General features: G+C 43.2%; 2 long non-coding RNA genes across 8 annotated transcripts; one reads left to right on the forward strand and one right to left on the reverse strand.

Annotated features, from left to right (window-relative positions):
- Nucleotides 1–74: 74 nt before the first annotated feature.
- On the forward strand, nucleotides 75–25,816 carry LOC138241609 (uncharacterized). Of its 2 annotated transcripts, XR_011190865.1 has the most exons (11): nucleotides 75–856; nucleotides 3,045–3,179; nucleotides 3,389–3,492; nucleotides 14,814–14,931; nucleotides 16,523–16,654; nucleotides 16,769–17,188; nucleotides 18,959–19,099; nucleotides 19,263–22,668; nucleotides 23,089–23,176; nucleotides 23,300–24,076; nucleotides 25,303–25,816. It is a non-coding gene; the product is annotated as an uncharacterized lncRNA (long non-coding RNA). The 2 variants fall into 2 exon arrangements; XR_011190866.1 differs by lacking the exons at nucleotides 75–856; nucleotides 3,045–3,179; nucleotides 3,389–3,492; nucleotides 14,814–14,931 and adding an exon at nucleotides 16,212–16,280 and having other exon boundaries at nucleotides 23,089–24,076.
- Nucleotides 10,761–15,277, reverse strand: LOC138241608 (uncharacterized). 6 transcript variants are annotated; one of them, XR_011190863.1, is made up of 6 exons: nucleotides 15,210–15,277; nucleotides 13,844–14,002; nucleotides 13,591–13,717; nucleotides 12,919–12,979; nucleotides 12,719–12,834; nucleotides 10,761–11,091 (listed from the first exon to the last, which is right to left on the reverse strand). It is a non-coding gene; the product is annotated as an uncharacterized lncRNA (long non-coding RNA). The 6 variants fall into 6 exon arrangements; XR_011190858.1 differs by lacking the exon at nucleotides 12,719–12,834 and having other exon boundaries at nucleotides 15,210–15,270; XR_011190860.1 differs by lacking the exons at nucleotides 12,719–12,834; nucleotides 15,210–15,277 and adding an exon at nucleotides 14,874–14,892.

Here is a 25,816-nt window from a genome sequence, read left to right on the forward strand (position 1 = left end):
GACGCGAATCGATTACGTCAAAAGGAAGTCGCCACAGGGCTTGTGGGAAATGTAGTCTTTATAGTGCTCTGGACTGCGCTCCGCACGTGTTCCGCAGATTTGATTGAGCATCAGAATTAATTATACAATGTCAGTGTATTTACCGTGTCGCGGATTTCTATGTCTGTCTTACAAGACGGACTCGGCAGGAGCTGTTCCTTGCTCTCCGGAGTGAAGCTGCTCTGGGAAGAGACGAGCAAATCTTCAGACTCTTTGTAAATGAGACATCATGACAGCTGTGCCGACCTGCTCTTTATTGACCTGTTGAACCTGTTTGTGTAAAAAGCAGGAGTCTTGTGTACCCCTGATTGTGTTATGTGTACTCTAGTGTGTTTGCAGCGCTCGTCCTGCCTGGTTTATCCACTCGACACAGAAACAAAACCCACTGCCGTCGTGTCTGTGGGTTTCTGAGCTCTCTTGTCTTGTTTGCAAACTTTTCTCCGGTGTTTATTTTACTTTGTTAAATAAAACGTGGTTGCCGGGGCAACGGAGCTGCAGTAGTTGTTGCCGGAGCGGGTCTGACCTCCAGCAGGTCAACAGGCGGCTTTTTTAATCTAATCTGCGAGAAAAACAGAAACTTGAGAAACTTGAGTCTAAAAAGCGCTGGCTGGAGTATTTTGTGGAAGAAACGGTGACTCGCAGGCTGTGGGACAGGACTATCAGGGACACATCAGCGCTGGACACCAGCCTCACACCGCTGGGCTCACTGCACCATGAGCGAGTCCGTCGGCGCCTCCTCCTGCTGGGGTGTGTTACTGCCGGAGTGAGGAGTCTCCGGTCTCCGGTCGCGTCATGATGTGCAGGTGGAGGTGAAAAGGTGAGAGACGGCGGCGCAGTGGGTGGCAGCGCTGGGAGCCTGGATTTAGTTCCTGTGGTGTTGTCTGTGTGGATTCTGCATTCTCTGCCCCTGTTCTCATGGGTCTGGTGTCCTGGGGTGCTGTCTGTGTGGAGTCTGCATGCTCTGCCCCTGTTCTCATGGGTTCAGTTTCCTGGGGTGCTGTCTGTGTGGAGTCTGCATGCTCTGCCTCGTTGTCATGGGTCTGGTGTCCTGGGGTGCTGTCTGTGTGGAGTCTGCATGCTCTGCCTGTGTTCTCATGGGTCCTGTTCATGGGGTGCTGTCTGTGTGGAGTCTGCATGCTCTGTCCCTGTTCTCATGGGTCTGGTTTCCTGGGGTGCTGTCTGTGTGGAGTCTGCATGCTCTGCCTCGTTGTCATGGGTGTGGTGTCCTGGGGTGCTGTCTGTGTGGAGTCTGCATGCTCTGCCTGTGTTCTCATGGGTCCTGTTCATGGGGTGCTGTCTGTGTGGAGTCTGCATGCTCTGTCCCTGTTCTCATGGGTCTGGTTTCCTGGGGTGCTGTCTGTGTGGAGTCTGCATGCTCTGCCTCGTTTTCATGGGTCTGGTGTCCTGGGGTGCTGTCTGTGTGGAGTCTGCATGCTCTGCCCCTGTAATCATGGGTCTGGTGTCCTGGGGTGCTGTCTGTGTGGAGTCTGCATGCTCTGCCCCTGTAATCATGGGTCTGGTGTCCTGGGGTGCCGTCTGTGTGGAGTCTGCATGCGCTGCTCCTGTTCTCATGGGTCTGGTTTCCTGGGGTGCTGTCTGTGTGGAGTCTGCATGCTCTGCCCCTGTTCTCATGGGTCCTGTTCCTGGGGTGCTGTCTGTGTGGAGTCTGCCTGCTCTGCCCCTGTTCTCATGGGTTCAGTTTCCTGGGGTGCTGTCTGTGTGGAGTCTGCATGCTCTGCCCCCTGTTCTCATGGGCCTGGTTTCCTGGGGTGGATTCTGCATGCTCTGCCCCTGTTCTCATGGGTCTGATGTCCCGGGGTACTGTCTGTGTGGAGTCTGCATGCTCTGCCCCTGTTCTCATTGGTCTGGTTTCCTGGGTTGCTGTCTGTGTGGAGTCTGCATGCTCTGCCCCTGTTCTCATGTGTCTGGTGTCCCGGGGTACTGTCTGTGTGGAGTCTACATGCTCTGCCCCTGTTCTCATTGGTCTGGTTTTCTGGGGTGCTGTCTGTGTGGCGTCTGCATGCTTTGCCCCGTAATCATGGGTCTGGTGTCCTGGGGTGCTGTCTGTTTGGAGTCTGCATGCTATGCCCCTGTTCTCATGGGTTCAGTTTCCTGGGGTACTGTCTGTGTGGAGTTTGCATGCTCTGCCCCTGTAATCATGGGTCTGGTGTCCTGGGGTGCTGTCTGTGTGGAGTCTGCATGCTCTGCCCCTGTAATCATGGGTCTCGTGTCCTGGGGTTCTGTCTGTGTGGAGTCTGCATGCTCTGCCCCTGTTCTCATGGGTTCAGTTTCCTGGGGTGCTGTCTGTGTGGAGTCTGCATGCTCTGCCCCCTGTTCTCATGGGTCTGGTTTCCTGGGGTGGAGTCTGCATGCTCTGCCCCTGTTCTCATTGGTCTGGTTTCCTGGGGTGCTGTCTGTGTGAAATCTGCATGCTCTGCCCCTGTTATCATGGGTCTGGTGTCCTGGGGTGCTGTCTGTGTGGAGTCTGCATGCTCTGCCCCTGTTCGCATGGGACTGGTGTGCTGGGGTGCTGTCTGTGTGGAGTCTGCATGCTCTGCCTGTGTTCTCATGGGTCTGGTTCCTGGGGTGCTGTCTGTGTGCAGTCTGCATGCTCTGCCCCTGTTCTCATGGGTCTGGTGTCCTGGGGTGCTGTCTGTGTGGAGTCTGCATGCTCTGCCCCTGTTCTCATGGGTTTGGTTTCCTGGGGTGCTGTCTGTATGGAGTCTGCATACTCTGCCCCTGTTCTCATGGGTCTTGTTCCTGGGGTGCTGTCTGTTTGGAGTTGATTAAAACAGTTACCTCCTTCCTCTACAGATTTTTTTTTTTATTCCGGTGGGATCATCTGCAGACTTGATTCCTTTCACAGCAGTAGATACACAGTTGTTAGCATAGGAGGAGTACAGAAGAGGTGACAGCAGTGCTGGGGACCCTGGTATCTCTTCCACTGAGGACCCTCTGGCACAACCAGAGGTGTGAAATTGCCTCCATTCTTTGTAAAATTAAAGGTTTCTCTGGACTGCAGTCCCCTCCCGCTTCGCTTTGGATATGCTGTGCTGTTCTCTACAACAGAAGACCCTTTGTTTGGAAGGAATGGGAAGCTAAAAGCAGAGTCACAATCTCTGATGCATCTAATCAAAACAGTAAGTTCTTTAAAACAACTAAAAAAAACTGTCATAAAGTAAAAACGAATTTGCAAGTCAAGGTGCACCACTTAAACCCCCAGGAAAACAAAATCCCCACCTGATCGTATCCCAGTTGAGGAGAAAGCCAGGGCTGCAATGCCAACCAGTCCGTCACTCCAGGTGTCCCGACACACGAGTAAAAACCTTTCCTGTTCATCACCTGTCAGGTTTCAAGTCAGAAGGATGGGCGTCTCCAGGCCGGTCTCTGCAGCTGAGGCTCTGAGGAGCTCCTGACAGACATTAGTGGAGCTTCGCTTTCAACACCACTGTGGTCAGTAAAGGTTTAATATTCTTAAACACTGAGAGCTGGAGTTTCTCTGAATGTTATTTGATCACAGCAGCCATGTTTCATTCACACCAGAACTCACAACACACACTAACAGTGCAAGTTAACGTGACCGTAAAAATACGCATTGTATTACATAATATATTTGTAAAGCAGCCTGAAGGTGCTGATTTCACAGGCATCTGTCTAATGTGCTGTAGAGTGGGCCTGCTGGACGATGGATGGACAAGTCGCCCCTTCCTGCAGATGCCGTACTTTGACACCAGAGGAGTGAAAACATTTGTAGAAAAGTCATTTTCAGATGCGTTGTGTTTTCTTGAGAGAGGGAGTCTTCATTATCCCCGAGGTGGATGTGTTTCACGGCAGCAGGCAATATATAGAAAAGCACACAAACTAACAACACACAGGCACATGCCCAAGAGTCATCTGTTGAGATCACACACTGTATTATTATTATTGAGAGACAGACTCACTGTTCCTCAGGCTGGGACAGGAGATCACACACTGTATTATTATTGAGAGACGGGCTCACTCTCTGTTCCTCAGGCTGGGACAGTAGATCACACACTGGATTATTATTATTGAGAGACAGGCTCACTGTCTGTTCCTCAGGCTGGGACAGGAGATCACACACTGTATTATTATTATTATTATTATTATTATTATTGAGAGACAGGCTCACTGTCTGTTCCTCAGGCTGGGACAGGAGATCACACACTGTATTATTATTAGTGAGAGACAGGCTCACTGTCTGTTACTCAGGCTGGGACAGGAGATCACACACTGTATTATTATTAGTGAGAGACAGGCTCACTGTTCCTTAGGCTGGGACAGGAGATCACACACTGTATTATTATTATTGAGAGACAGGCTCACTGTCTGTTCCTCAGGCTGGGACAGGAGATCACACACTGTATTATTATTATTGAGAGACAGGCTCACTGTCTGTTCCTCAGGCTGGGACAGGAGATCACACACTGTATTATTATTATTATTGAGAGACAGGCTCACTGTCTGTTCCTCAGGCTGAGACAGGAGATCACACACTGTATTATTATTATTGAGAGACAGGCTCACTGTCTGTTCCTCAGGCTGGGACAGGAGATCACACACTGTATTATTATTATTGAGAGACAGGCTCACTGTCTGTTCCTCAGGCTGGGACAGGAGATCACGCACTGTATTATTATTATTGAGAGACAGGCTCACTGTCTGTTCCTCAGGCTGGGACAGGAGATCACACACTGTATTATTATTATTATTGAGAGACAGGCTCACTGTCTGTTCCTCAGGCTGAGACAGGAGATCACACACTGTATTATTATTATTGAGAGACAGGCTCACTGTTCCTCAGGCTGGGACAGGAGATCACACATTGGATTATTATTATTATTGAGAGACAGGCTCACTGTTCCTCAGGCTGGGGACAGGAGATCACACACTGTATTATTATTATTGAGAGACAGGCTCACTGTCTGTTCCTCAGGCTGGGACAGGAGATCACACACTGTATTATTATTATTATTGAGAGACAGGCTCACTGTTCCTCAGGCTGGGACAGGAGATCACACACTGTATTATTTCTCTCCCAGCAGGACTCGACATTGTTCTGATTCTGACAGGTTTGCGATATGATCTGTTTTATTGGTGAATAATGTTCGTCTTGTTCCAGAATATTTCTCACCGTGCGGCAGAAAGTGTATCTCTCTTTCCTTTTTTTCTTTCGGCAATGGGAGCACAGCCTGTCCTCTCTGGACATTCGGGTCTTTGTCAGCCAGTTGCTCTGGCCTGATTGTGTCTCTGAACCTGTACTTGACAGGGTCTGTATCTCTTTGCTGTTTCTTAGCCTGGTCAAATATCCAGCTAGTGTTTATTGTGTGGATCGTCTGTTTAGGATTCTGTAGCATTCCAGTTTGGAGGATGTTTTTACTCTTTTGGATGGAGTATCTACAGGCTGTTTGTCCCATTTAGTGTAATCTTGCTCACTGAGGGGATCCCACACTTCACTGCAGTATAGGGTAAAGGGTTCGATTGCACTTTTGAATATTCAGAGCCAATTGTATTTGGGGGACTGATGTTGTAGAGCCTCTTTTTACTGCCATGGAAAGCCCTGTGTGCCTTCTTCTTCAGTGACTTCACTGCCAGGAAAACTCCCAGATGAACTGATTGTCTGTTAGAAGTATGTGTTTCAAAGTGTTGTTGTTCACTGTGAAGTTGTAACTGTTTTCCTGAGATCTGGATCTGTTCTGGGAACCAATGACTCTGGTCTCACGCAGAAGGGCTATCAGTGTCCAGGTCTGACAGTCCTGCTCCAGCAGTGCCAGGCTCTGCTGTTCTGGGTCCAGATGGGCTGGCAGTACCCAGGTGTGACAGTCCTGCTCCAGCAGTGCCAGGCTGTTCTGGGTCCAGATGGGCTGGCAGTGCCCAGGTGTGACAGTCCTGCTCCAGTAGTGCCAGGCTCTGCTGTTCTGGGTCCAGATTGACTGGCAGTGCCCAGGTGTGACAGTCCTGCTCCAGCAGTGCCAGGCTCTGCTGTTCTGGGTCCAGATGGGCTGGCAGTGCCCAGGTGTGGCAGTGCCAGGCTCTGCTGTTCTGGGTCCAGATGGGCTGGCAGTGCCCAGGTGTGACAGTGCTGCTCCAGCGGTGCCAGGCTCTGCTGTTCTGGGTCCAGTTGGGCTGGCAGTGCCCAGGTGTGACAGTCCTGCTCCAGCAGTGCCAGGCTCTGCTGTTCTGGGTCCAGATGGGCTGGCAGTGCCCAGGTGTGACAGTGCTGCTCCAGCGGTGCCAGGCTCTGCTGTTCTGGGTCCAGATGGGCCATCAGAGCCCAGGTGTGAATGTTATGGGATGTGTGGCGGTTTGGTAGGAAGCCAGTCGGACTCTAATGCAGGACATTGTGCTCAGTAAGGAGGGCCAGTTATCAGATATTCAAGATACGACAGAGTTCCTTCCCCAGATTACTGTTCACACTGAAGCCTCGGTACCTGTTGGGGTCGAGTCTGTCTCCATTCTTACAGACAGGCATGATCAGTCCTTGATTCCCGGCCTCAGGGAAACAGCCGGCTGTCAGGACAAGGTTGAGGAGTTTGAGCAGGCTTTGCTGCAGGTCTGAGCTGCAGTTGGGTCAGGTGTTGTTGACTGTGTCTTGGCCACAGTTCTTTTATGGTCTGAGAGTTGTCTGTTTGTGTATGTGCTTATCTTCTTTAGGGTGTGCATGTAGTGTCCAACCATCTCACAGTATCTGAGGCGCAGTTCAGAGTGGTGTGGTGTTGTTTTAGTTCTGGTAGTTCTCTTCAGTTGTTTCTGCACTCTGTATCAAACCATTTGATATTGTTTCTGAGTGTGTTTCATATGAATGTAGTCATTTTGATTTTAAGGCTAGTTTCTCAAAAACATGGTTTAAATTTATGAACGATTTGTTGGTTTGATACAGAGCGTTTTGAAATGTAAGGGATCAAGTAATGGGTTTATTCCCTGCTATAAAGAGACGAAAGAAAACAATGTTTTGGCTGTGGAGCCTTCTTTGAGTTTTGAAATGTAGTTTATTTTGTTTGAAGTTTGTCTTTAGGGCTCTTTGGCATTCGTGGCTGTTTGGAGTCCATCTACGCCTGGTGCAGGTCATGCAGCTGGCTTGGCTGTGTCAGTGTGTCCCTGTGCTGCTGTGTTCTCTTGATCCGAGTGGGGCCTGACAGTGAAGGCACTCTTACAGCACAGTCCACCACACTGATGCCCAGAGCTGAGCTGAGCTGACAGTGAACTTACTTGGAGTAGTTTTGTTTGCACCAGGTGGCAAAATCTTCTCTAGTTGGCCCATGACTCTACACATCTGCCTGCAAGAAACTAATAACAGTTGTCTGCAAATGTGTCTTACTTGACTGGTAATAACGTACAAATTGTATACTGAACAAAGAGAAAGGAAGATAATATAGATCCTCGGGAAGCATTTGTGCAAGAATGCAGCTTGAGACGAAGTATGGTTGACTCTTAGGCCCTGAGTTCTGTCTGTAAGGAAATCAGCAACCCAACTGACAAGATTAAGAGCAGCACCAAAATTAGACAGTGTGGTTGCCAGTAAATATGGTTGCAATACTATGATTTAATTATCTACTTTATAATTTAATTCATCTTTAGTGTCCTGAAGCTAATTTGTTGTTTTCATCAAAACCTTAAACATAAAACATACATGACAATAATAAAATACAACAATGGTACATTACCATTATGCATAATATCATAAGATTAAAATTAAATCAGACAATTAGCTTGTAAAAAGTTCATAACAGTAATTGGATTCCTGCAAGCAATATTTTAATTGTTCAACATCTGAAAGCTTTTAGGTATAAAAGAAGGATCTTCTAATATTTGTTGTGTGAGATTAAAATGTCGCTCTGTTGTATATTTTGAGAATATTGCAAATACCACCAGACAATGTAACATTTTCTCATAATTCATCCATCATGAAACTTAAAATAGTTTTCAAATCCACAGTGCACAGGCTTCATTTTCCATAATTCATCACATCTTCCCGTAAAGAAAAGCGCGATATAAGTGAAAGCAATTATAATGAATTCAATAGAAGCAGTAGGAGAAGTGCCCCCTCTGTTGGCCGATCCGTGGAATTAAACTGGAAAAATACATTTTGATTCTTACAGAAATAGTGCAATGGCGCCACCTTGTGGCCATTAAGCAAAATTTCACCTTCGAAACTTTTTAAATTGAAAATACCGTTAACAGAATGTAAGTTTAATAGTTTTTAGTTCTTAAATTTTATTTATTAATAGTTCATTTTAAAAAATATGTAAGCATTATCGAACACAATACAAACAAGAGTACAGATAACATTTCAAGACAAAAGCATCACAGGGGTACATATAAAATAAATACAAATTATAAAAAGGTGAAACAAATTGAAGTCTGCACCGCTTTCATATTTTTACAATTTGAAACAGTCTGCAGATTCTCCTTTACATCCATATTAAAATGCTCAAACATAGGATTTTTCCCAGACTATTTCATTTTGTGTACATGATAATGTGCCATTCTAATAAAGTTACAAACGATATTTTTGTATCGTTTTCGATGGGGCTGAGATTGAACATGCCATCTATTTCTTCAAAGCAAATATAAATATTGGTCTATTTTTTAATATAATTTGCAACTTAGTCCAGAAAGGTTTTACCATGGGACATAACCAAAATAAATATAGAAAAGTTACTAATGTCACAATAAAACACATTTATCACTTATCTCAATTTTAAATCGCTGGACAACAAGGGTCTCAACTGGGTAAATATGATTAATTATTTTGTATGAAACCTCCTTAACCTTATTAGTTATACAATATTTATTCGGCAGCATCCACATTTGCTTTTCCAATCAACCCATTTTACAAATGAGGAATTCCAATATACTGTAACAGCAAGGATATTGTCATCTTGCAACAGAGATCTTAATTTATTACATCCACAAATATTCATATAATTGTTTAGTCTCCAAGTAACGCTCCTAGATTTTTTTCAAGACTAACTATGAGCTGGACTTTAGTTTGTAAAAATACTCTTCACCTAATTGTTAGAATTGAGGAGAAGCTTACGGGGATCTTTAAAACTTATAAACATGTAGCCCGTTAACTATGTTGAATTACAAAGTGTCTATTTCTGCTCATCATAAGCGTCTGCAATTTAATTTTCAGCAGAGTGTATTTGATGAAAAATGTAATCAAACAAAAACTGATTTGCAGCTCACAGTGCAGCTCTTAAAACACTCTTCACACTTTAAAAGCGTCAGAATTGAGGAGAAGCTCACAGGTGTACTTAAAACTTATACCCATGTAGCCTGTCAACTATATTGAATTAACAGGATCTCTGGAACATCAGCATGTCATGCGATTGAGTTTATCTGGGAGAAGGATCTGGCTGAACAGGGGAATAGGGTCTGGAAAGATGTACTGTACACAGTGTCTATTTCTGTACATCATCAACTTAAGCAATTTAATTTTCTGCACAGAGTGCATTTGATGTGTGGGAAACAGTCTAATGCAGCCATCTGTAACGGACTTGTGCTTGTGTTGGAAAGAGGAGAGCTGTCTGTTTTTCATGTAGGATTTGGAAATGCTCCCGGTTAGTGCAATATCGGTTTATGGTATTAAAAACTTTCAAGTTTAAATGCAGTGGTCACCTCTTAGGATCCCAAGAGCTTTTGATCTCTTTAACTAGTTTCCAGGAAATTCAAGAAAAGATAATTACCTGAATTTGTGCAAAAAGTGGAAAAATATAAGGAAGAAGGAATATGGGATAAATTAAACTTTAACATCCACTTAGTGATTCATTTTCTCGTGTGGCTGGTATAAGAGACGCACTGAAATTGATTGCAAAAAGGATTTGTAAGTTGGTGATGAAACAGTACCAATTATTTTTCAAGTACATACATTTCTGAATTATGTGTAGTAAGATGCTACATATGTTCTATCAGTCGGTGGTAGCGAGTGCCATTTTCTACGCAGTGGTGTGCTGGGGCTCTGGGATTAGAGCAGTGGATTCTAAAAGGCTGAACAAGCTCATCAGAAGAGCAAGCTCTGTCATTGGGTCTGACCTGGACCCCTTTGAGGTAGTGGCTGAGAGGAGAATGATGTCCAAAATGGAGGCCATCATGGACAACTTCTCCCATCCCCTCTATGACAGGCTTGCAGAAATGAAGAGCACGTTCAGCAATAGACTGATTCATCCACGGTGCAACAGGGAGCGCTACAGGAGGTCGTTCTTGCCTTCTGCCATAAGACTGTACAACACATCCACCTTGCGTCTGGGCAGAGGCAACATTGACAGTGATCTGTTCTCTTTCTTTTTCCCCGTTTACAACCGTTTTTTGTGCAATATATGCCAGGGACCTGTGCATTACATCTATATTTATATTCAGATGTGTGATACGATTTTTCTGTGTACTGTTCTGTTCTAGTTTGTTCTTTCTGTGTCCGGACTGTGAGTAACTCTTGTATTGTATGTATTGTACTATTATTATGTAATTCGTTACACTGTGGCTGTGTTGTCTGTGTTAAGCTGCTGTTGCACTGCAATTTCCCTCACGGGATCAATAAAGTATCTATCTAAAGCCATCTGAGGTTCTCCTGAGGAACACGATTGTGCTGTTCCATTACTGTCCTCGGTGTCATTTATTTTTTTATTGTTCTTCTACACACTTCAGGACTAATTCTGGTTGTACATAGTGCATCTTTAATGAAACAAGAAGGCACAGCCAGGTCTTGACTTAGTTTTTATTGTGCTGATTTGTAGCCTCAGTCCTGCAGAACTAAGTAGAACAGTACAGGGGGAGAGCTGCTCCTTTCGGAATAACCTTCCCAGGATTTTACAGTGGCACAAGTAGGCAAACTTGTTTGAACAGGAAAAATTGTCTTTTTGGGTGGTGCAGGCAGGCCATGGTGATTATCCAAGTTACTCTTGGAAATACTATGATGGCTTTTTTCAGACCCTTTGAATGCCTGTTTGTGCCAAAATGCTTTTCCACTGGTGTGTAGTCCTGATGGTCCCAGGAGGTCAGTGAGCATAGTACCTTCTGTTCCAGAGATGATACCTTCAAGTTTAAAGACAAAACTGCAGTTAAAACTCTTATCTAACTTTCACACTCTTGATAATTCAATTGGACTTGTAAACATATTGTTCTTGTAACCTTGTATAACACACCTTAAGACTGAGTACCACCTACAGTGGTAGCATGTTTATTGGTTTTAAACATGTCTAGGGGATCAAGGCTGAGGAGAAGGAAGAGTTGAGGGGTGGATAAACACCAGATAAACTGGGAGTGTTTGTTACAGATTTCACAGGAATTTTACTGCATTACCTCCAAACAACAAGGCAAAAATGTCCTACAATATTCTGTCATCTTACTAGTTATAGATCCTTCAGCATGAGCTAATGCCTTCTGGTTTTACCATGGTATAGCAGGATGTGTGAATGAAGCATCCAGCTGTATTTTCATGGCTTTGCTCTAAAACCACAGCTACTGCCCAGGGTTCTCAGTAAAGTCTCACCCCAGTCACTTTGAGCAGAAGTGAAGCCTCTGGAACCTCAAATTTTGGACAATCACTTCAATTTTTTTAAATCAGTTTCTGCATAGTCCAAGTCTAGCAATTATAATTTGGACCTTATTAACAACAGTAATTTCTTTAGCCAGTCCTAGTGCTCATTAAGAGATTTGTCTTATGGTTGAGTAGGCAGTGAGGATCATGATAGCTCACTCAATACTCTTCTTCCACTGTTCATTCTGGTTTACTTGTGAGTCTGTTGGTTGAGACCTGCTAATTTTATTGGATGGTTTACATTGACGTAAGAATGAAATGTGCCTGCACTAGAGGAGCCCTGGGGTCCTAGAGGATGAAGGCTGCCTCCCAACGTAGATTGGAAACTCAGGCAAGAGAACCAGCAGAAAATAGGCCAGAGCTCCAGGGCAAAGGCCAGGAACCACAGTGCAGACTGGAGTGCAGGTTTGGAACTGGGAGCTGTAGTGCAGAGTGAAGGCCTGGAGAAAGAGCAAACTGGAACAGGAGATGCAGTGTAGAGTGATATTGCCAAGTTAAAATTGAACCCAGGCTTGAATACGTGAGGAACTCTGTTGTACCTTAATTTTTTACAGTCATCCACTTTTGTATATTTTGTTTGCTTTTTACATAAGCTATCGCACATAATATTTTTAATTAAGCTTTAATGCAAACACACTCTTTAATTGTATGTTTAAAAATTCACAATATGTATAAATACATTACTTCTCTCTGAAAAAAGGTAACCTACTTACATCTAGCATTTTCAAATTTCATGGTGCAAAACCTACCGCTATCAGAAAACAACTTAAACTTGATAGGTTAGTCTAGTCATGAACATTCTGAGCAAAACCATTTCTCCTGTATTTTAAGGAAGGTTGTGTGGGACTGGGCAAAAGAGAACAGTGGAAGAAGGTACATTTTAATATGTAAATGGAGTTGAGTATTTTTTCCCCAACTGCTTTCTCATACTTTTTTGTACTCTGAAGACAAACATTTGAGGTAAAGCAGTTGCCACATTGTCAACGATTGGTTGAGCTCTGTGGGCTTTGCCCTAGCTTTTGAAATCACTTCCACAAAAAAAATCACTTTTCTTCCGCCCAATAGGTACAGGAGATCTAAATTAAACTGCAGTAGTTAAACTGGGTCTCAATTCCTCCTTACTGATGTCAGCCTTCATTGAGGTGCACATGTGAAGCTGCTACAGATCCAGAAGACAATATTGATCTTGGCCACCTTGTGGATTTTGTAAAGAGTAGTGAGATTCTGCTAAGGTCAGACTGGAAAGGCAATGGAAAAGCTTCATTTCTAAAACAGTCAGTTAACTATATAAATAAAACAAACATTTAACCAATGATAGTTACCATTTTAAAGGACTGATGGCTTGTTTCAGCATAGGCAGACAGTTAAACTCCAGATTATATCCTGGAAAGACATGGGTGTGAACTTCTACTTGTGACACTTAATCTCATCTGGCACTGCCACCACATGCTGGTTGTAGTTGCAGGTAGTAGGTATGTATTACTAGTACCACAGCAGCTAAAAAATCATGTTTTAAACTAGTAAGTGCTTGAGGAGGAAGCTGTCCACATTTTTTGGTTGTAAAGGAACAAGAAAGTTAATTGCAAAGTGAACAATAGATTGGTTTCCACTGCTGAGCCTTAAAACCGGAAGATAATTTTAATATTGCCTATAGAGCACTATTCCAGTAGGAATGTGTCCAGCGTTCACCTCCACTTCCCCCCCAGTTTAATTGCAGTACTGAGCCCTTGGATTAACACTTGCAGTGTTACATGTTGCACTCAAGTAAGATGGTAAGATTTATAACTTTTATAAACCTAGAATAGTACACTTGCCTATGGGAAAAAAAGACAATAGTAACAGATTAAAAAACTACACCATTGATGAATCAATCACTTAAAATGCCATTATAGTTCAAAACTTGGCATAAACTAGTATGTGTTGTAAACAGTATTACACAGTTATAACCTGTGCAGTTGAATCTGTGATTCAGGGAAACTAGTACATTTACTCACCTTTTCCATGCTCTACACGAGATGCAAGTGTTACTAAAGAACAGTGTGCACCAGGAAGAAAGCTCTGCATCACGTTTTGCAAAAATGACAGAAGCACTGAAGATGAACCACCTCCCAGGGTTTGATGCTGTACATGAGGTAAGGAAAAGGGATACTATTGATAGGCCATTTGAAGTTTAGTAGTCAAAGCCATAGTCTATCCTTCTCAAGGGTAGAGCTACACAGCTTTTGTGTAATCACATAAGCATATTACCCAGCCCTTTATTGAAAGAACCCAAGGCGTCTGCCTCCGTGATGTGGCTAAGCACTGTTTGGGACTCCCACAATGGCAGGAGTACAGCACCTCCTGTTCTCAGGATCACTCTTCACAGGGGTCCACGGGTCCTCCTTCCCAAACCCTGGTTCATTCCAGCTGGGAAATGAAGGACAAGGACAGCAGCTCTGGTTAACACTGCTCATTAGGTGCCAATTCTTTAAAAAAACATGGAAAACCTGAAGAGTAAGTTTGTCGGGCCAAGACGGGGTATCTATGCTCTATAGCAGTAGTTCCAAGTCTTGGTGACTTGCACCCCTTTGGGACTTTATTTAACTTACAATATATTACTTTAAATCTCCAACATGAGTAAGAACAGGGAACAAACCACAGTCAATGAAGGGTTTGATTGTGTAACTAAGGGCTGAGCTGAAACAAGGTCACCAGGAACAGGATTGGGAACCACTTCTCTAGAGTTAAGAGCCACTGGAATTGTTTCCCAAGATTCAGGAAAAGTTATTTTCAATAAACTGGGAAACCCTCACTTTGGTGGGCAGGTGGAAAGTGTCATAGCTTAACAGAAGGATTCCACATGAAGGAAAATGGACACTGCTACAGTGTACCTACCCAGCTCACAGTATCCTGACCTTTCCATCAGGAACAGGCACTCCAGTCAGTTTACTAGAACCAGCCAAGTGAACGAATCTAAGAGCCCCCACTCATTAAAAAAGTCAACTAGAGAAAAACAGCACTTGACAAAGAGGCTTGTCCCAAAAACAGCCAGATGTCACCACTTTATAAATGCTGAATGAACACAGGAGCAGTGACTTTTTACACCTTAAGCTGGGCTGGCACCTCCACAAGAAACCTGAGTAAAACCAGTTTTCCAAGCAACAAAAAAAGCCAAAATCAATTGGAAACAAAAAGAAGGCTTCACAGTTGAAGTGTGTTTTCTTTCTTCTCTTTTCAGCATGGAATATGCATATTACTTGTTCCTTTGCAGACTGCGCATGCTGATGCAGGTACCCACCTACAATATCAATAGTCCACCAGAAATGGCTTCATGCAGCTCAGCTGCTTTCTACCAGGTAATCAAGAAAAGTATACTAGTTATATTTTACCTATGAAATATAATTATACTATTATAGGAATGCAAACTAAATGGTCATAATCAAGTGTTTGATAAAACAACCTTGTAAACACTCATTTAAATCAATATTTAGCAACAATACAAACACTTGCTGCTCCAGTCCAGGAGTGGTAGTCCCCTTTAACCCCAGAAAGTGAAAAACCAACTAGTTCAGCCCTGTAAACTTAAAGCAAATCTCAAGAACATATTCTACCCCCCAGAGCAGCCTGTACTCACCCCTGTTCTGAACCACTGAATGGAAACAGGAGCAAAGGGAGTAATCTGTTTTATACCCTGAGCAGGGCTGGCACCTCCCCCTTGGAATGTAGCAAAAACAGAGGAGCAAAGCATCCACAGGTGACAGTCGTAGTGGCTGTGAAACAGGTTTAACCCACAGTTAAAAGGGGTGTTCCTTAATGTCTTTTTATAGGACCATACATGTGAATAAGGATTTAATTGTACTTGTGTATATAACAAATAAACTGAACTGAATAAAAAAACAGCCTTGTAAACACACACATATGTAGGAGAGATGAGTTTCTAGTCATCTGCAGATATAAATGTGAAATTTAAGAGCCCAACCATTACTTATTGTACTCCCACCATGTTCATTTGTCATATAAATTAACTTTTTTAATTAATGTTTTTTTTTCCTCAGGAGTGTAGGAGTGTTATTTTTTTCTGTGTGATTAGTGATGGTTTTGACCAAATAAAATTTTATGTTAAGTTAATATCAAGGTTGCAGTTATGTTTTGTTACACAACCAAACATGTTGTGTTTATATATGTGATATACAGTGTGGATATATATACACTTTGAACATTTGAAATTATATTAAGGACATTTTAAGGATCTTGAATAATTTGCAGTTTGGCTTCAAGTCACTTTTCACCATTTATGAGTGAAATTTGAAGGGATAAAAAGGTGGTTTAATCACTAAGAAACTGCAACTAATTGAATAACAGGAGCAGGGTGCTATTTAACAAGTGTTCTTGGTAGTCATTTGGAAATTAATTTGGCTTTGGGATGAGAGATCAATAGGTTAGCTGGCTAATGCTTGTTTGGTCGTTGGAAGCAGGTGTGTGTTGTATTAGGAGCGGTGGGGGTTTGGTAGTGGCCCTTTGAGGAGCCGTTGGGATTGGCCCCTGGTGAATTAGCTACAGCCGTGAGGTCATCATGAGGCTTATAACAAGGCAGCCCAGGCGGGTGGGTGTCTGGCTCTCTTTGTCTCTTATTACAGCAGGTTAAAGAGAGGCTTTATGTTATTAGAGTGGTGGTTGTTAGTTTTTAATGTCATTATTATATAAGGTAAATTATTTTGCTATGCTTTTTTTAACCAGGAGTTGTTGAAGAATTGTAAAGCTTTTGCAAAGATGTGTTTTTAAAAACTTTAAGAAGTGTCAATACTTGAGAGTATGGAGTGAAGTTAAGATTAGTGTGAAGTCTCTATTTGCTTTTGGTTTAGACAATTTTTAGTTTTCCCCAACACTTATACATTTTGTTTTAGTGTATGAAACTCTTGTTGGTAAATACTGTGATCTCTTCTCTAGAGCTCAAACTGGCAACAGGAAAGGCTTTATATCCTGACTTGACAGTTTCACTGGGACATCAGGGAAGACCCTTCTCTGTCCAACATGCTGGTGTTCCAGTCTCTGCTGGACTGTAGAAAACTGGAGATGCAGGTCAGTGCGGGGTGAGCTCTTAAGGCTGGGAGAAGTCTGTATGGCACTTGTTCTGGTCCCCTCTCTGTGGCAGTGGGGTGGCCATCAGTGTTTTGCTGCCCTTGTCTCCTTCAGGTGCTGTTCTGAGAGGCAGATGGTGACAATGAGCACATTCACTTGAGAGAGGATGCTGGTGGAGTTTCCAGAGGAGATTTTGTTGGAACGGTGTGTGGAAACTGCACAGACCAGCTTCTTATAAGGCTGTTCAGCAGTGGTTCTGATTGTCTGTGAGTTAAACTACACTGCAGTACTCGGAGCTTCTCAATCCCTGGCCATCTCAATGCACAGTATGGAGACATCGCTTGGAGAATTGTTCAGAGGAAGCTCACTGGCTGGCTAAAAGGATACCCACTGTGTGACCTGTTGATGCCCACCTGTGGATATTGAAGTCTTGTGGTTTTAACAGTGGAAGGTGAAGAGGTGCTGCAAGCAATCCTTGAATATTCTGGATGCCCATGAATTTTGAGCAGTTGTAAAGGTAGTGTCTAGGAGGAGGTGAGTTTCACTCTTGTATCCTGTTTTTTTTATTTATTTATTTTTACCCTTAAGAATTGGCTTAGTGTTAGTTTTGGAAGACTTCTGGTGATTTTTCTATCATGTTTGAGTGTTGGTTTAATTTGAGGTGTAGGTTTTCTTATCTTCTGGGTGCTGTAATATATACTGACATGTATAGTACTAAACTGGTACTGGGAGTAAAAATTCTTACTGTCTCAAAGTGAAGAGGATCAAATCTAAATCTCTACTTCAGGTTCTGCTGTTGGAAGGGTTGACCAGGCCTTTGCTCCCAGAGGGATGACCTTTATTTGCCAGGAATGTGCAGATGTGGCACACTGTAGACTGGGTGCTTTCTCTTCAGTGAAGATCTGCTTGAGGAGTTCTTAGTTACTAAACCAAGACAACAGCTGTTAGGGGACCCTGTCAGAGCTGCTCAGTGAGTTCTCTACCACCCAGGAGTAGAGACCGGGGTGACTGTGTGGGGCAGCTCTGGGCTTGACATTGCTTGATCCTCCTTCAAAGGTAGGAGTGGCTTTCTGTTCTGACTGCCACTCTGCACACCAGCCTTGGGGTGGCTGTTTCTAGGAGCACCTGAGCCACCTGGCTGGTTGAGCTATAACTGACTGTTCCAGGCAGGAGGGGTCCCTGATTTTACAGCCTTTGTTTAGTTGTAGTTGCTGGGGTTCTTTGTTTTCTAACTTAAATGAAGTGGTAAATTAGGAATGGAAGTCCAATACTGAAAGTGTTGTGCAAGCACAGGGAAAGATCTGGCTAAATTATTTTGCTAAGGGTTCCAGTGAAAAATAGAGATTCACAGTATGTGAGATTTATTTCATGGGTGCACACATGTAAATAAATCTAACATTGACTGAAATTCTGAACTGAATTAAACTTAAAAAATGGGGAAACCTATGCTCCAGTCTAGTGTAAGGTGGACTTCCTGATTTAGCCCAGTGAGGCTGTATTTTTCCCCATTATCTGCACTAAAAGCCATGCTGTCAGAGGTTTAGTGCAGAAAGGGGAGGTATGAGTTTCTGGGTGATTGAAGTGGTATGTATTCTCTTGTGAGAAGGGAGAGAGAGCAGTATGGAAACTTACTTGTGCTGGAGGACTTCATTGTTTGTGCTCCTGTTTAAACTGGTTTTATACTGCATATTTTTCCCTTGGCTCCTGTGTATTGACCTGTGACCATACAAGATACTATGGTAGTAAACTATTTCTATTTTTACACCTCTTGGAACACTTGAATGACTTGATTAGGGAATGTTAAGCTTAGTTTTACCAATGGCTTGTTCTGCATATGTACAAGCTGTAATCTCCCTAATGGTATAGAGCATGCTGTAGCTGGAAGGCTGAAATCAACTTTAAGTGTTAAAACTCAAACCGTTCCCCTCTTATGGAACTCCAGTCAAGGCTGCTGCTGTTGGTACTGAAGATGGTTAGTGTGTTTGGTTTTGTACTGCTGTGGAACCTAATTGTTTTTTTGGAGGTGGGGGGGGGGACTTTCTGCTCTTTTTGTAGTAAATGCAAACTTACTGCACCTCTTTCGTTGTGTGTTGAGGCATTTTCTTAAAGCATTGTCCACCACTATTTGTTTGGGTATACAACTTTGAAATGTCTGTCAATTCTCTGTACTGTAAACTTGTTACTGTTTTTATGTAGAAGTACTGGTAGTTTTATTTAGGTGTGCATTAGATGTACTTGTATGTACCCTATGTCCAGATGGGGAAAAATATATCTTCCATTAACTATTTTTCCCCTTTACTTTAGGAATGTTAGTCTTCTGTAAATTGACCTAAAGATCTGAGTATTTGTGTGGCACGGGGAAGCAAGTTGAAGAATTCTAATCTCTTGCCTCAGAAGCTTGCAAGCTAATGTCAAGGAAGAGAAGCAAGGGCATCTATGTCCTGGGTGAGCAGGACAAGGATTTGTTTTTTTTTTTCTTTCAGCTAGTAAGGATCCAGCATTGAGGGTTAGGATCCGTGATCCATCAGGATTGGGGTGGAGTCGAGTTGGATGCACTGAATTTGATTCATTGTTTTTTGTTGTTGTTGTTTGGTGCTACATGTTCTAGTGAGCTGTTGACAACCATTAATGGATATTGCAAAAGGATCCAGTTTCCCTGGACGTCTGCCGTGTCAAAGGAAGAATGTTGAGGAAGCGGAAGGCTGTGTCTATTTCAACTATTGCCTGAATCCCTGACCTTGGCTGCTCTGTGATGGGCAGTTTGCAGAAAATAGTGGTCAGTAATCAAGTCAGCCAGAGTCTTTAATGCTGATCCAATTATTGCTCTTAACTCAAGTGCACTCTTGTGGCCAAGGTAAAGGTGAGTTTGAAGGTATGTAGAGGGGAGGTGTAGGTCAAGATCTTTTAGTGTGGATTGTTAATTGATTTTAGTACAATGATCAGTGTTCCCCAATCCCTGGCAAGATTAATCCACAGTGTGGAGAAACAAGATTGGTGAATCCTGTTCAGAGGGAGCTCACTGGCTGGCTAAAAGGATACCAGCTTTGTGACCTGTTGTCCATCTGTGAGTATGGAAGTCCTGTGCTTTGAACAGTGGGGAAAGTGAAGAGGTGTAAGCTGTCCTCAAGTTTCCTGGATGCCCATGGATCTTGGAGGAGATGGAAGGGTAGTGTCTAGAAAGACACTGTGCCTGGAGACAAGGTGGGTTTCACTCACCCAACCCCCCCTCTTGGATATCTTCTGGTGGCAAATGACATGGTTTTTAATGTGTTAAACCTTTTTGGCTTTCTTTCTGGGTTTGTTCCCTGCTTGGTTGAAGCTCTCCTACACCGTCATGCACTGAACTGGCTGCCATTCTGACTCAAAGACTGAATTACTGCATTGTGTGGGATTTTATTTCATGGGTGCACACATGTAAGTAAATCACATTGGATACACTGCAGTACAACCGTGACTTGGCACACTGCAGACTCCTTACTGGTTGAGGCTCTGAGGAGATGGCATGTCAGCCAGGTTCTCTTGATGGGTGTCGGCACAGGAACTGCTCTCTTCAAGGGAGAGGAACTGCACTGGATCTTTTCCTTGTGGAAAGAGCCCTGGACTGGGGGGTTTTCTCTGCTCTCTACATTGTTTCCCTGTTAGCTTGTCCTGGGCAGGTGCTATACTGAACATTTTGCAAGTTCAGCACGATCCTGGATTTGGGGTTGAGCTTCCTTAGTATTTCTGAAAAGTGCTGAGGACTTGGACTAAATCCTTCTCTCAATTTCAGGATCTCTGCTGTCAGAAGGGATGAGCAGGCCTTGGGTCCAGAAGGACTTAGTGTGACAACATGCAGGGGTGTCAGTTGTACTTATCTGTGATGGAGTCTAAGAGTGGAATCTGTTACTCTGTACCCATATAGTGGTAGGAGATGTGAGCTTAAGGCGAATGGACACCTCCTGCTTGAATCTTTTGGTTTTACATGCATTGTATCAGTTTAAAACTGGTTTGAATCAATGGGTAGTGCTGTGCTTGCTCCAGATAAGGAATTTTTCAGACTTAAGACCTCTGCCTTAAAGTCTCTTGCTCAGCAGTTTCCATGCTAGTTCCTGGGACCATAAAGTGCTGCATGTAATTAAGTCATATGGAAAGAATTGTCTGTATTGGTTAATATTTCTGCTTTACTTCAAGTATGTTTCAGATATCATACCTTTCTCTAGTCTTCCCAAGCTGAACACATGGTTAAGTAATTTTGTTCCTCCAGTCTTGTCTTATTTTAAATAAAGGTTAATTTCCTTTTTAGTTTGAGATAACTAATGGATTAATAGTGGTGGGAAAGTTCTCTATGGTTGATTGTAGTCCATTAATTATCCAAATCTCATCTGAATTATAGATGAGGTGGTAAGTGCTAGTTTAGTCATTGGAAGCAGTTGTGTTGATTTGGAAACAGTGGAGGTGGGACACTGAGCACAGGTTGGGATTGGCTCCTGTTAATCGCCCTGAGGAGTTTTATAAGGCAGCCCTGGAGCCAGTGCGTTCCCAGCTGCAGAAGGTGAAGACGCTCCTGTGATTTGTGGTGGTTTTTTACTTTTAAAATGTTAGTATTACTGTGGTAGGTAAGAGTAATAGCTTCTTTTGAGGTTTTAATTTTTCTAGATTTTTTTTTTTGCGAGCCAGTGTAATCAGATTTACTGTAGCCCTGAGCTTTATTGGATGAAAATTGTTTTAGTGATCATTGATCCTTTTATGTGGTGAATTAACTAATTGTATGGATAAAGCTGAGGTGATGCATCTGCTCAATTTTTTTTTTTATCGGCTTAAATTGTTAGGACTCGCAGACTGTAAACCAATCATCCCACTGCCTGAAATTCCTGACCCTAACCTATAACCTGCACCTTCAATGCTGACCTGATCATTGATCCTAACCCAATCAGTGCACCCATGTGGCCAAGGTAAAGGTGAGTTGCAAGTCAAACTTTTTGTGCATTTGGTCAGCAGTGATGTGCTTCCCGGTCCCTGGCCAGCTGTATGCACAGTGTGGAGTGACAGGCCTGGAGAATCCTGTTTCGAGGAAGCTCACTGGCTGGCCGAAAAGATGCTAGCTGCGTGACCTGTTGATGCCCTACCGTGAGTATAAAGTGCAGAACTTTAAAACGGGAGAGCGAAGACATGCTGCAAGCCCATGTATCTTGGAGCAGTTGCACTACCCAGAGCAGAGGTGAGTTTCACTCTTCTCCTGTCTTCCCTAATCCAAACCAAATTTGATGCTCTAACCATTTAGTATTGGTGAGTGAGCTTCTCTTTCGGATATCTTTCATGTTGCTTAGTCCAAATTGATCAAACAACCCCCTCACTTGTAAGAATTTTACAATGGAGGAAAAGGTACTTTTAGTGTAGGCTTAGTGTTAAACTCTTGAACCTCATTGCAACATGCTATCCACTTGGAAATGAGGTGTAATTTTGGATTTGTCTTGTCTCTTTTGGGTGATGTTTGCTCCTTGATTGGGTGAGGCACTGACGTGCACTTGACTGGCTGTCATTATGGCTCTCAAAGACTAAATTAGTGCTTTGTATGTGATTTATTTCATGGGTGCACACATGCAAATAAATCACTTTGCTTCAATTGTGACCTGATGAATCGGACTGGTTACAACTCTGAGGAGACAGCATGTCAGCCAGGTTCTCTTGATGGGTGTTTGCACAGGAACTGCACTTGCTCCCCTGTGGCACGACAGTGGACTGGGAGGTTTCCTTTTTCTGCAGGGTGTTGTCCTGTTGGTTTGACTTGGACCCTGTTGGTAGTGAAAATGCGGACTTGACTGTTTCCAAGAAAGGAAGAGGACTTGGGTTAAATCCTTCTCTCCATTTCAAGCTCTCTGCTGCCAATAGGGATGAGAAGGCTTGTGCTCCTGAGGGAAGACCTTTCATCACCAGGAGTGGAGCGCAGATGGGGCCGGTCTTTCTATGAAGGTCTACTGGAGGAGTGGGGAGCTTGTTCCAAGTCTGAATGTCATTGATAACATCAGAGGATTCAGGTTTGACTACAATGTGTACACTAGCTACATGGGGAACATTTTCATTGGGTTACAGTACATACACCTGGGTACTCTGGGTTCACGTACAATTGTGTAGACTGTTGTATGGGGTATATTTATGTGTACTGGGCAGATGGCTTTTGGCATGGGACATAGTGTTGTATGACAAACTCTTGGCTACTTCTAGTTTGTACTTGAAGTTGAAAGACCCTGTAATCAGGGTCAGAGATGCAGGACAATCTGAAAGCCAAGCATTCTTTAGTTTACTGCATGGAAAATTGAATATTTTGAGAATCTTTGATTTTGCAACTAATTTTAACTGTAGCAATCTGTTGGGCATCTTCAGTATTCAAGCCAGTGTTGTGATGCAAGATAGTGATGTTGAAATACTTTTTTTACACTGTGTATTCCAATGAGCAGGTGACAGCTGTCAGACTGAGAATGTGGGAGTAGGAAGCATTACTGCTGGTGAACTTGGGCTGCGCCGAGTGAACAATGTGAGCTGAAGGTAAGCAAAGGAGAGATTCAGGTCAGTGTGAGGAGAGCTTTTAAAGTTGGGAGCAGCCTACACAGCACAACCTGGTCCCCTCTGTGTGGAGGATGGGAGTGGTTAGTTCTGTTTCTTTTACAGTTGGTGCACGTGGCAGTGGTTGAAGACCAGATGCTCCTAGTCTCAAGAGAAGTGTCTTGGTCTCTGGAATGTTTCTGTGATTTAGGGTGGAATGCTGTGATTTGTGCTCCCCAGTCCCTGTCCACCTGAATGCAAAGAGTGCTGATGGACGCTTCCATTGAATAGTATTGGCCGTCCGAAAGGATATCGGGAGTGTTCTGTGAGTATTAAACACGTGGGAAGGTTGTGCAGAACATTGTCTAATCATTGGTGAGTTTTGGCATTTTGCACCTTGTGACTGGTTCTGTAGACTTTCCCAAATCAAAGATGACTGAAATATCAAACTATATTGTTTGATTAAAAGCATCTTTATATGGAGTCAGGTGTGAGTGTCTTGCTAGCAAATTCCAAATGCAATGCCTTTTCACTTTTGTACTAGGCTTAGTTTTGGGATTCACTGGGCAAGTTTAGCTTCCTGTTGAACTGTGGGTTTCTTTATTGTAGGCTTTTGTTTTGATGTTTCTTGCTTAAGCAGTTGTAGCACCAGCAGCCTCCTCCTCTTGGAGACTCCTTGGTGATGTTTTCAAACAGTGAAATACCATGTCTGAGACCGTCAGATCAGTGAGTTCCTTACCACTCAAGAGTAGATTGGGGAGGTTGTGTGGGGCAGCTGTGGGCTTGACACCACTTGAGCAGCTTTCTTTTCCGACTGGTGCTCTACACATCAGCCTTTTGATGGTTGTTCCCAGGAGCAGCTGAGCCACCTGGCTGATTGAGCCAAAGTTGACTTTGTTCCAGGTAAGAGGGGACTCTGATGTAGCCTGGAGCTGCTGGGGTTCTTTGTTTTTTTTTTTTTTAGCCTTAATGATAAAGTGTCACTGTAGCATAAGTACTGGTTAATCAGGGGACGGAAGTCAAATACTGAAAGTGTTGTGCAAGCACTGGGGAGGATTTGGCAAAATTGTTTATGGTATGACTGGGAAATTAGAGAATTGTCAGTATGTAAGATTTATTTCATGGGTGCACACATGTAACTAAATCTTACATTGAAATTTTAGAAGTGAATTAAGTAAATTAAAGGGGGAACTAAGAGTATGGTGTCTTCCTGATTACCCAGTGAGACTATTCTGTGAATGTCCAGCACAGTCCTGTCAGAGGTTTAGTGCACAAAGGGGAGTGAGTTTCCAGCTGATTAGAAGTGGTTGTGTATTGTGCCTTGTGAGGGAGAGAGCTACATGAAGACTGTTGGACTTTCTTATACTGGATGTGTACTTTAACCATGAGCACAAACCTGTTATTGGTGTAAAACTGGCTGTGAAACTTGGTTAAGTGGTTCTGCTGATCTTCTAGAAAGCTTTTTTTAAAGGTGTTTCTAGTCATTGAGGAATATGAGGCTTAGTTTGACCATGGGTTAATTGGTATGTGTTCAAAGTATTCTCTCCATGATGGTCAAGTGTGTGATGCAGCTCAAAGACCTCAATCCACGTGGTGCCCTATCAATCAGTTTCGAGTACTATGTACTCTTGTTTCAATTGTTTAATTTGTTTAAGCTCTAAAGCCTTTTCACCTTGGTTAAGGCTGTAGCGGTTTGGTACTGAAGATGGATAGTGTTTTGATCTCATACTGCTGTGGATCCTTGCTGTTTTTGAATTTTTGTTACTTTTGCAAAATCAGAAGTGCCTCGTCTCAAATTTGAGTTTAAGGCAAAAATTCTGCTGCACTAGGTATGCATTTTTAGGGTCTCTTTAAAAATTGAATTTCAATTACTATTTTATTTGGATATGCAGCTTTGCATAATCAGTTCTGTTTTTCGGTAGTGGTGGTTGGATTTTAATGATGGGTAAGTTGTGCTTGAATGTGCAGCACATCTACGTGGTGAACTACTTTAAATGGATTTGGTAACAATCATGTATCTTGGTTATAAGGCTCAGTTGGTTAAGCTAGAGGTTTTTAATTGAGTGTCTCAAATTTTCTACTTTTTTGCTTTTGCAACCGATTTGACTAGTTTTCATTTCTGGTTTCAGCCAGTATCCAAGCTAATCTCAAGGAAGTGAAGCAACAGCATCTAAGTCCAGGGTGAGAACTGTCCTGGAGTATTGCAACAAGATCCAGAACTGTCAATGTTAGTGGTGTCTGTGTCCATGATGCCATGCTGCATGATGGTCCAGCTCAGAAGAGAGGAGGCTAGCTTTGTCCTGAGTAAGGTGAGGTGATCCACCTGCTTCAAGTTCTCATCTACAGAAAGTCCCGAGCCTCTGAATAAGGTAGAAAGAGTGGTGGGTAAACCAATCATTCTACTGCCTGACGACGTGCTTGGGCTGTAACCCTCATCTTCGGTGTGGATATGTTATTTGCTCTCACTCTAATCGGTGCACTCTTGAGGCCTAGGTATAGGTGGGTTTGAAGGTAAGTAGAGGAGGTGCAAGTGTAGCTGTTTTTCCTGAGATGGGTCAGCAGTGATGCAGATCTGTGCATTTGATTATAGTTCAATCAGTGCTCTGCAGTTCCTGGCCAGCTGAATGCATAGTGCAGTGACAG

The sequence above is a fragment of the Lepisosteus oculatus genome, chromosome 10, assembly GCF_040954835.1.
Source record: "Lepisosteus oculatus isolate fLepOcu1 chromosome 10, fLepOcu1.hap2, whole genome shotgun sequence".
NCBI lineage: Eukaryota > Metazoa > Chordata > Actinopteri > Semionotiformes > Lepisosteidae > Lepisosteus > Lepisosteus oculatus.